Genomic DNA, 7,966 nt, shown 5'->3' on the forward strand with positions numbered 1-7,966 from the left:
AACAACCAGATCGAACTAAATACCAAGAACAAATACCAACAACTACAGGTCAACCTCTGCCAGCTCCCTGTCCACTCCCTCCTGGACCGCCCAACCTGAGACCTGCCCCATCGAATAGGGTGTCCAAAACAGAGATAAACCGAGGACGTGAGCATAAAACGCTCAGCACCGAAAGCATGAGTATACAAGACTATGACATGCATGTATGCAAAATGTACTGGATACCAGGATCTGGGTATATCGAAATACTGCTCAGGTAAATGACGTCAAGGTATGTAGCACTCTGCGCCGTCGCACCAGGAGGTGGCTCCCATACCAAAATAAACATGTGGATATACCGGTGACCTGACCACCGTCGGCCAACGGGGTCCAACCATCCACAACAAACGAGGGCTGAGCACCCTCTCAACAGGCTATCTCAAAGATAATCAGGCTCAACATGATTATGCAAATGCCGCATAATAAACCATGCATCATATGACAGATAATAATGCAACATATAAACATGCAACACATAGTAAAGCATACTCAATCCTGCTATCTCGGATAGTACTTTCGTACCTCAAACCAGTAGATCCTAGCAATCAGCCCTAGAATCAAGCCTACAATCCAAGTGATACCATATCACTAAACCACATCTAAAAGCCTTAACTAGACTAATAGATACTCCCAAATCTCAAAGGGAACCCAGAACTATACCTGCGTCCGTAGTCAGCCCACTGATGCCGCTAGCCCCCAACTAGAGCACAGCTCCGCTACAAAACCAGTAGTTTCCCGCTAGTGCCCGAACCTCGGGAAAAGACTAGAAACCCATCAGAAACGACTAAAACGCTCTGAACTTCGATTGGCGAGTGAAAATGCAGCCTCGCGCTCTATTTATAGACACGATCGGAGATCGATCACTCGGAAGCCGATCCATGCACTTCGGAGATCATCCACTCGGAAGATGAACTCTGCATGTCTTCACGTGCCATCACCTGTACTTCGGACGATCGAACCCGATCGGACGAAATTGACATATGACTCGTCTGACTCCGAACAGAACGGTCCATCCGACCCACTTCGGACGATCAAACCAACTTCGACGATCCGAACCCGGTTCGGTCCTTCGCTCCCACCGAATACAATTAATCCAATAATTAACTCAATTAGGCATCGGGATACTACAAATGTAATGCCCGATAATTTGATCCTAATAATCTGTAATTATTGATTATAAATTGACATGATTATAAGAGGATTAATCGGGACACGGTTTGAATTCGATATAAAAATATGTATGTGCGAGGACGAAGCTCTCGCGCATATGCGCGGCCTGGCAGGGCGCATATACGTGAAATGTCCAGAGGACCTCGCGCATATGCGCGACCTGAATATGCGCATGTGCGCGAGGGTGGCAGAGAGTTGGCAAAAACGAGCAAAGGCCTCGCGCATATGCGCCAAGATGTGTCGCGCATATGCGCGAGCCACCGTGTAGACACACGCCGAGAATTAAGTCTCGCGCATATGCGCGACAGGATTTTGGCGAGAATTCAGAAGGAGCCACGTAGCAAGTTGAATGCAATATATATATATATATATATATATATATATAGATACTAACCTTCAGATAAGGAAAAGAAAAAAGAAACGAAAGCTTCGGGGGAAAAAGTCGATTCTTGATTTTAGAATTCGATTCGTGAGAAATCCGTCCGTTAGATTTTAAATCCGACTTCGGTACTGTGTTCATATCAACGCAGGCTACTACAGGACGTAGGTTTTACTACGTTTTGACATGTTTTGAAATTATGATGTTGTTGGAATTGAATACACGTCATATATGTTGTTCTTGACATGTTGGACAGCGTAGAATCGAAGTCAGATTAAGAAACAGACTGGATATGGAATTGTTATGATTTTCAGAATGGAATTGATTAGAATGGATATCAGATTTGCACTGTGATTGATTATAAGTTATTGGAATTAGTATATACTGGTGTGGTATCAACGGTATAGCAGAATTATACGATTGTACCGTCAGAATTTAATAAGACAGAGATATCTTGATTTAAATAGAATATTGATACAGAATATTGATATTGTAATTTCCAGCTTGAACATTGACAAACTTTGAGCTGAGACTTCGATTGTACCAGAGCAACAGAACGAAAGGTATAAATAATTGTTGATTCGGGATTGCACAACTCAAGTTAGGTTTGACTTGAGTTTCCCAAAATCACATACTTTATTTTGTTGCATTGATATTTGCAGATTATCAGATTGATATGTTTAGTCTATTGAATTATAGCAGAGCCAGAGTTTGAGTCTAGGGCAGATCAACCTAGCTAGGGCAGAAACGCTGAGTCTTTGTCAGAATCGCTGAGACTCTAGACTTACGGTGTATCGATGAGCTTAGATGTAGTTTGACTTCTATTGTAGACATTCGATAAAGCATGCCGAAGTTTAAATTAGATCGGGATCCCTAGGTTAGAAATAAGTTAAGATAAGATAACTAGTAATTGACTTAAATACAGATTTGTATTGATTCATGTAGTCAGACTGGATACATGTTTTAATGATTGTTTATGCTTTTATATATGTTTTATATGATTGCATTGATACATTGTTTATACTGGGATATTTATATCTTACCGGAGTTATCCGGCTGTTGTCTTGTCTCTATGTGTGCATGACAACAGGTGGGACAGGTTCAGGGTCACAGAGGTGCAGAAAGATTGAGTTAGAGTAGTGATTCCGGACTTGGATATAGATAGGTTTTATTACTTAATTGTAGTAGTTGAACCTAGTTTTGAACTAGATGCATGTTATACAGGATTTGTATTAATATACTAGTTTGTATAATAGAATGATTCCATTACCTTCCGCATTTAAAAAAAAATTTAGACCCTGTTTATTCTAATTGATTAAGTTAGTCCCAATGACGATTAAGAAGATGATTAGCGTCCGGGTCCCCACAACTGATCGGCTATATAGTCAACTAATAATAAGTTTGACACGTCATCAGTTAGTGCGTATGCAACAACCGATAATTTGTACAAAATTGATACTGTTGGTAGGTGAAAGATTGTTTAGAAAGGGGGGGGGGGGGGGGGGAGTTGAATAAACACTTGACAATTTTACCACATTTTCAAATAATGAGTCAGTTTAGTGATAAATTAAAATCGTGATTCTTGTTATGTCAATGTCAATCAGTTAACTAAATAAAGTAGGGAAATAAACTGATTGACAGATATAATAAAATTTAAATTATGAGACACAAGATTTATTGATGTTCGGAGATTTCAGTCACTCCTACGTCACCCCTTCTATCAAGAAGATAGGAAATTCACTAAAAGACTTTGATCAATACAAGACTTGTACAAACCCTCTTCAGTTTTGGGCTTAACAATTCCAAACTAAAACTCATAGTTTCAATACAGTTTATCAGTTCACAGCTGATCTGAAACTAATCAGCACAACAGATCTCTATAAGATCGAAAATCACAACAATAAGTGTTTGTGCTTGTAAGCTTGATGTATACCCTTGAATGCTATGAATGTATATGCTAAGTGTGAGGGACAGAGGAAATATTTACGTATTTTAATACATTGTGTGAGTCGTAGTTCACATCGTTCTGGGTTATTTGGAGTCTAAATTCTGCCTATTTCTTTTTATTTTATTGCATTTGATCACCGCTCACATAAGTCTGTTCATGTGCAGAAAAATGGAGAAAGAGCAATTGGAAGAGAAGGCTGGGGACAGAAGATGTCACGCTAGGGCGGTCAAGTTGACCGCCCCAGCACGAGTGCCGCAAAAGAAATGAGTGCCAAGCAGAAGACCTCGCACTATGGCGGTCAAACTTTACTGTCCCAGCGCGAGAGGCTGAAGGAAAAAGAACAGAAGACCTTGCACTAGGGCGGTCAAGTTTGACCGCCCCAGCGCAAGAGGCTGCGGAAGACACCAGTAGTACAGTAGATCGCGCGCTGGGGCGGGGAAACTTGACTGCCCTAGCACAAATAAAAATAAGAAAGTTTCCTTTTTGGATTTTAATCAATTTGGAAGGTGGATGGCTAAAGAAAAAAACGTAGGAACGAAAATCAGACATCATTCAGCAGCCACCACAAGCCTTGGAGAGTATTTTGCTCTTGGAGTTGAAGATTTGAAGATTTCCGGACATCGTTCTTCGTGTTTTTTCTCAAATATATTATTTATAGTTTATTTTTTATTTTTTAAACATTATTGTATTGATTTCTTCCATGAATTCTAGTAGCTAAATTTTACATATTTGTTGGGATTTAAGGGGATCATACCGCGAACTTTGATTTGGTTAATTCCAGTCGACGTTGATTTATTCTTGATTATACTACTGTTTTGCATTGTGATTATTAAAGCGTAGCTAACTTTGATAATAGTCTTATATTGCGAGTAAGGTCGAGAGAATAGCTTGTGATAGGAACGAGTAGAATAGTTCGTGGATCTAAAATTACATAGACATATGAAATTGCATACGCGTCGATAGTCATAGTTCATTCGGACGAAAACTAGGGGATTTCATAGATCGATATTTGATTCACTCTTGATAAATAATTAAAGAAATTTAATTACTTCACTGAGTAGAATTTGTCTGGCATAGCTCGAGAGAGTGTGTTCAATTGAATAGAAAATCATGTCGGAAGCGTAAATCACGATCGAACGAATTGATAAATTAATGAGGGGTAAGGTGAAATGAAATTCCCCAAAAATTCATTTCTCACTGAATTTTAATTAACCATTCTAGATATTATATCTCATTATTTAATTACTGAACCTTTTTATTTGCATTTTTTATTTGAGCATAGTAGTAATAAACAACCCTTCAAATTTCGTTGCTAAAGATTTGATAACTAAAAATAATTGTAAAATACAGTCTTCAGTGGAACGATACTCGTACTCTGGTAGATTATACTATTACTTAACATCGTGCACTTGCGATTAATTTTTGAGCATACAAAACCATATTTTTATTAAGGATTCCACCGTGCAAGGCATATATCATTACATTTGCTCCATCTAAGACCATGAAGCTGCGGGCATACATTATTACATTTGCTCAATTCGAGCAAGAGTCTTTATATGAGGCATGAGAGCGTTTCAAAGATCTATCATACGAAGATGTCCTCATCACGAACTGCCACTTGGGTTAGTCGTTCAGACCTTTTACTATGGCTTGCTTACTCCTAATTGTACTATGATAGATGCTGCTGCTTGTAGAAATCTCTTGAGAAGCTGAGGAAGGATGTGAGTTATTGGAGGAAATGGCTGCTAGAAGCTATCATCCTCAATTTGAAAGGAACAACTAGAGGAGAAGTACATGAGTTCACCAGGTAACTGACCTTTCCGTTATTACTGCACAACTTGATGTCTTGAACAAGAAATTGGACGGCTTGAATATGGGTGGCATGGCTATGCATCTTCAAGATATATTCTGTGATAAGTCTGGAGGTGAACACTTTGTGAAAGACTGTCAAGATGGCAATCCCTTCCATGTGCAAGAAGGGGCACCAGTGAATCAAGTGGGAGTCCAAAACCGTCCAAGGAGTGACCGTATTCGAACACATACAATCTTGGATGGATGCAACATCCCAACTTCTCATGAGGTTGCCAAAACAGTCAGAATCGATCACAAGAGGACAACCATATGGGAAACAACCGATGTTCAGATCTGACCCTCCTAGAGAAAAAAAGTCCAATTTGGAGTACATGATGTCTAAGTTCATCTCATCTACCGAAACTAGAATCCAAAATCAAGATGCGTCGATAAAGGGGCTGGAGAATCAGATTGGATAGTTAGCTAAGATGATAGCAAGCAGAGAGCGGAAAAATTTTAGAGTCTAGAGGGACAGAGAAAAATCAAGAATTGGATGAACATACTGAGTTATCAAAAGGTAAGTCTTCTAATTCTGCACCAGCACCCACTGCACAATCTAAATTTGTTATCCTCCACCTTTTCCTACAACATTAAAAAAGGTGAAAATAGATGCGCAATTCGGTAAGTTTTTAGAAGTATTCAAGAAATTGCACGTCAATATTCCCTTTTCTGATGCTCTGATGCAAATGCCAAGCTATGCTAAATTTCTGAAGGACATCTTAGCAAACAAGAGAACATTGGAGGATCACATGACGGTGAATCTAACTGAAAATTGCTCTGCTTTGGTGCAAAACAAGATTCCACCGAAACTTAATGATCCACGGAGTTTTTCTATTCATTACGTGATTGGCGATATTCTTTTTCATAAAGCTTTGTGTAATCTTAGTGCGAGTATTAATCTTATGCTTTGTCTGTATTCAGGAAACTCGGATTAAGAGAACCTAAGCCAATAAGGATGTCCTTGCAATTAGCAGACATATTGGTCAAATACCCATGAGGAGTCATAGAGGACTTCCTGGTAAAGGTGGACAAATTCATATTTCCTGCAGATTTTGTAGTACTTGACATGGAGGAAGACATGGAGATGTCCTTAATTCTGGGGAGACCATTCCTTGCGACTGGCAAGGCCCTGATTGATGTTCAAGAAAGGAAGTTGAGATTGAGAGTGGGAGAGAAAGAAATTACTTTTTACGTGTTTAATGCTCTTAAGCACACACTGCACACGGATGACTGTTTTAGAATTGATACTGTTGACCCTCTTGTGTGTAATTTTGTGCAGGACTCTATGAAAGACCCATTGGAATCCACCCTCACAACTGAATTGAAGGAGGATGACTTGGACGAAGAGAAAGCTGAAATAATGGCACACTTTAATGCCAACAATCCATGGAAAAATCCAACAAGGATGAGACTGGAGAATTTGGGAGAGCGAAAAGATTTGACCACTACAAAGTCAAGCATCAAGGAATCACCTACGCTTGAGCTCAAGCCACTGCCTCCGCACCTAAAGTACGTATACCTTGGTGAGATTTACTACTTTACCTGTCATTATTTCTGCAGCTTTGACAGATGCCATGGAGGAAAAGTTTTTGCAAGTTCTTAAAGTGCACAAAAATGCATTTGCTTGGAAGGTGGCAGAGATCAAGGGAATAATTCTATCAATTTGCATGCACAAAATCTTGATGGAAGAAAAGTATTCACCCCTCGTGCAACCTCAAAGACGACTCAATCCAAAGATGCAAGAGGTAGTGAAGGTCGAAACTATTAAGCTTCTTGATGCAGGTATTATCTATCAAATTTCAGATAGTGCATGGGTAAGTTCTGTTCAATGTGTGCCTAAGAAAGGTGGGATTACGGTGATCACTAATGAAAAGAATGAACTTATTCCCACAAGGACTGTTACGGGGTGGAGAGTATGTATTGACTATAGGAAGTTGAATGATGCCACCTGTAAGGACCACTTTCCCCTTTTCTTTATTGATCAGATGTTGGAGAGACTAGCGGGACGTGAGTTTTACTGTTTTCTATATGGGTATTCGGGGTATAATCAAATCACTATTGCACCTGAGGACCAAGAGAAAACCATTTTCACTTGTACTTATGGAACATTTGATTATCGTCGTATGCCTTTTAGTCTTTGAAATGCCCCTGCCACATTTCAGCGCTGCATGACTGCTATATTCCATGATATGATTGAACTTTTCTTGAGATATTTATGGATGCCTTTTATATCTTTGGTGCAACGTTTGATGAGTGTTTGCAGAATCTAAGCTCCGTGTTGGGAAAGTGCGAGGAGACGAACTTGGTGCTTAATTGGGAGAAGTGCGACTTCATGGTACAAGTGTGAATTGTCCTAGGGCACAAGATTTCGGAACAAGGGATTGAGGTAGACATTAAAGTAGAAGTCATCAAGATCCTACCATCACCAGCTTCGATAAAGGGAGTTAGAAGTTTTCTAGGCCATGCCGGTTTTTATCGGCGTTTTATCAAAGATTTTTCTAGAATTGCCAAACCTCTATCTTCTTTATTTATGAAAGATGTGCCCTTTGAGTTTAATTTTGACTGTCTGCAGGCATACG

At 39.5% G+C, this 7,966-nt stretch overlaps 1 non-coding gene across 1 annotated transcript; it reads right to left on the reverse strand.

Moving 5' to 3' along the window:
- Positions 1 to 5,041: 5,041 nt before the first annotated feature.
- LOC140837555 (small nucleolar RNA R71) lies at positions 5,042 to 5,149 on the reverse strand. The gene has a single exon (XR_012119383.1). It is a non-coding gene; the product is annotated as a small nucleolar RNA R71 (small nucleolar RNA).
- Between the last annotated feature and the right edge of the window lie 2,817 nt (positions 5,150 to 7,966).

Source organism: Primulina eburnea, chromosome 7 (genome assembly GCF_022965805.1).
Source record: "Primulina eburnea isolate SZY01 chromosome 7, ASM2296580v1, whole genome shotgun sequence".
Taxonomy (NCBI): domain Eukaryota; kingdom Viridiplantae; phylum Streptophyta; class Magnoliopsida; order Lamiales; family Gesneriaceae; genus Primulina; species Primulina eburnea.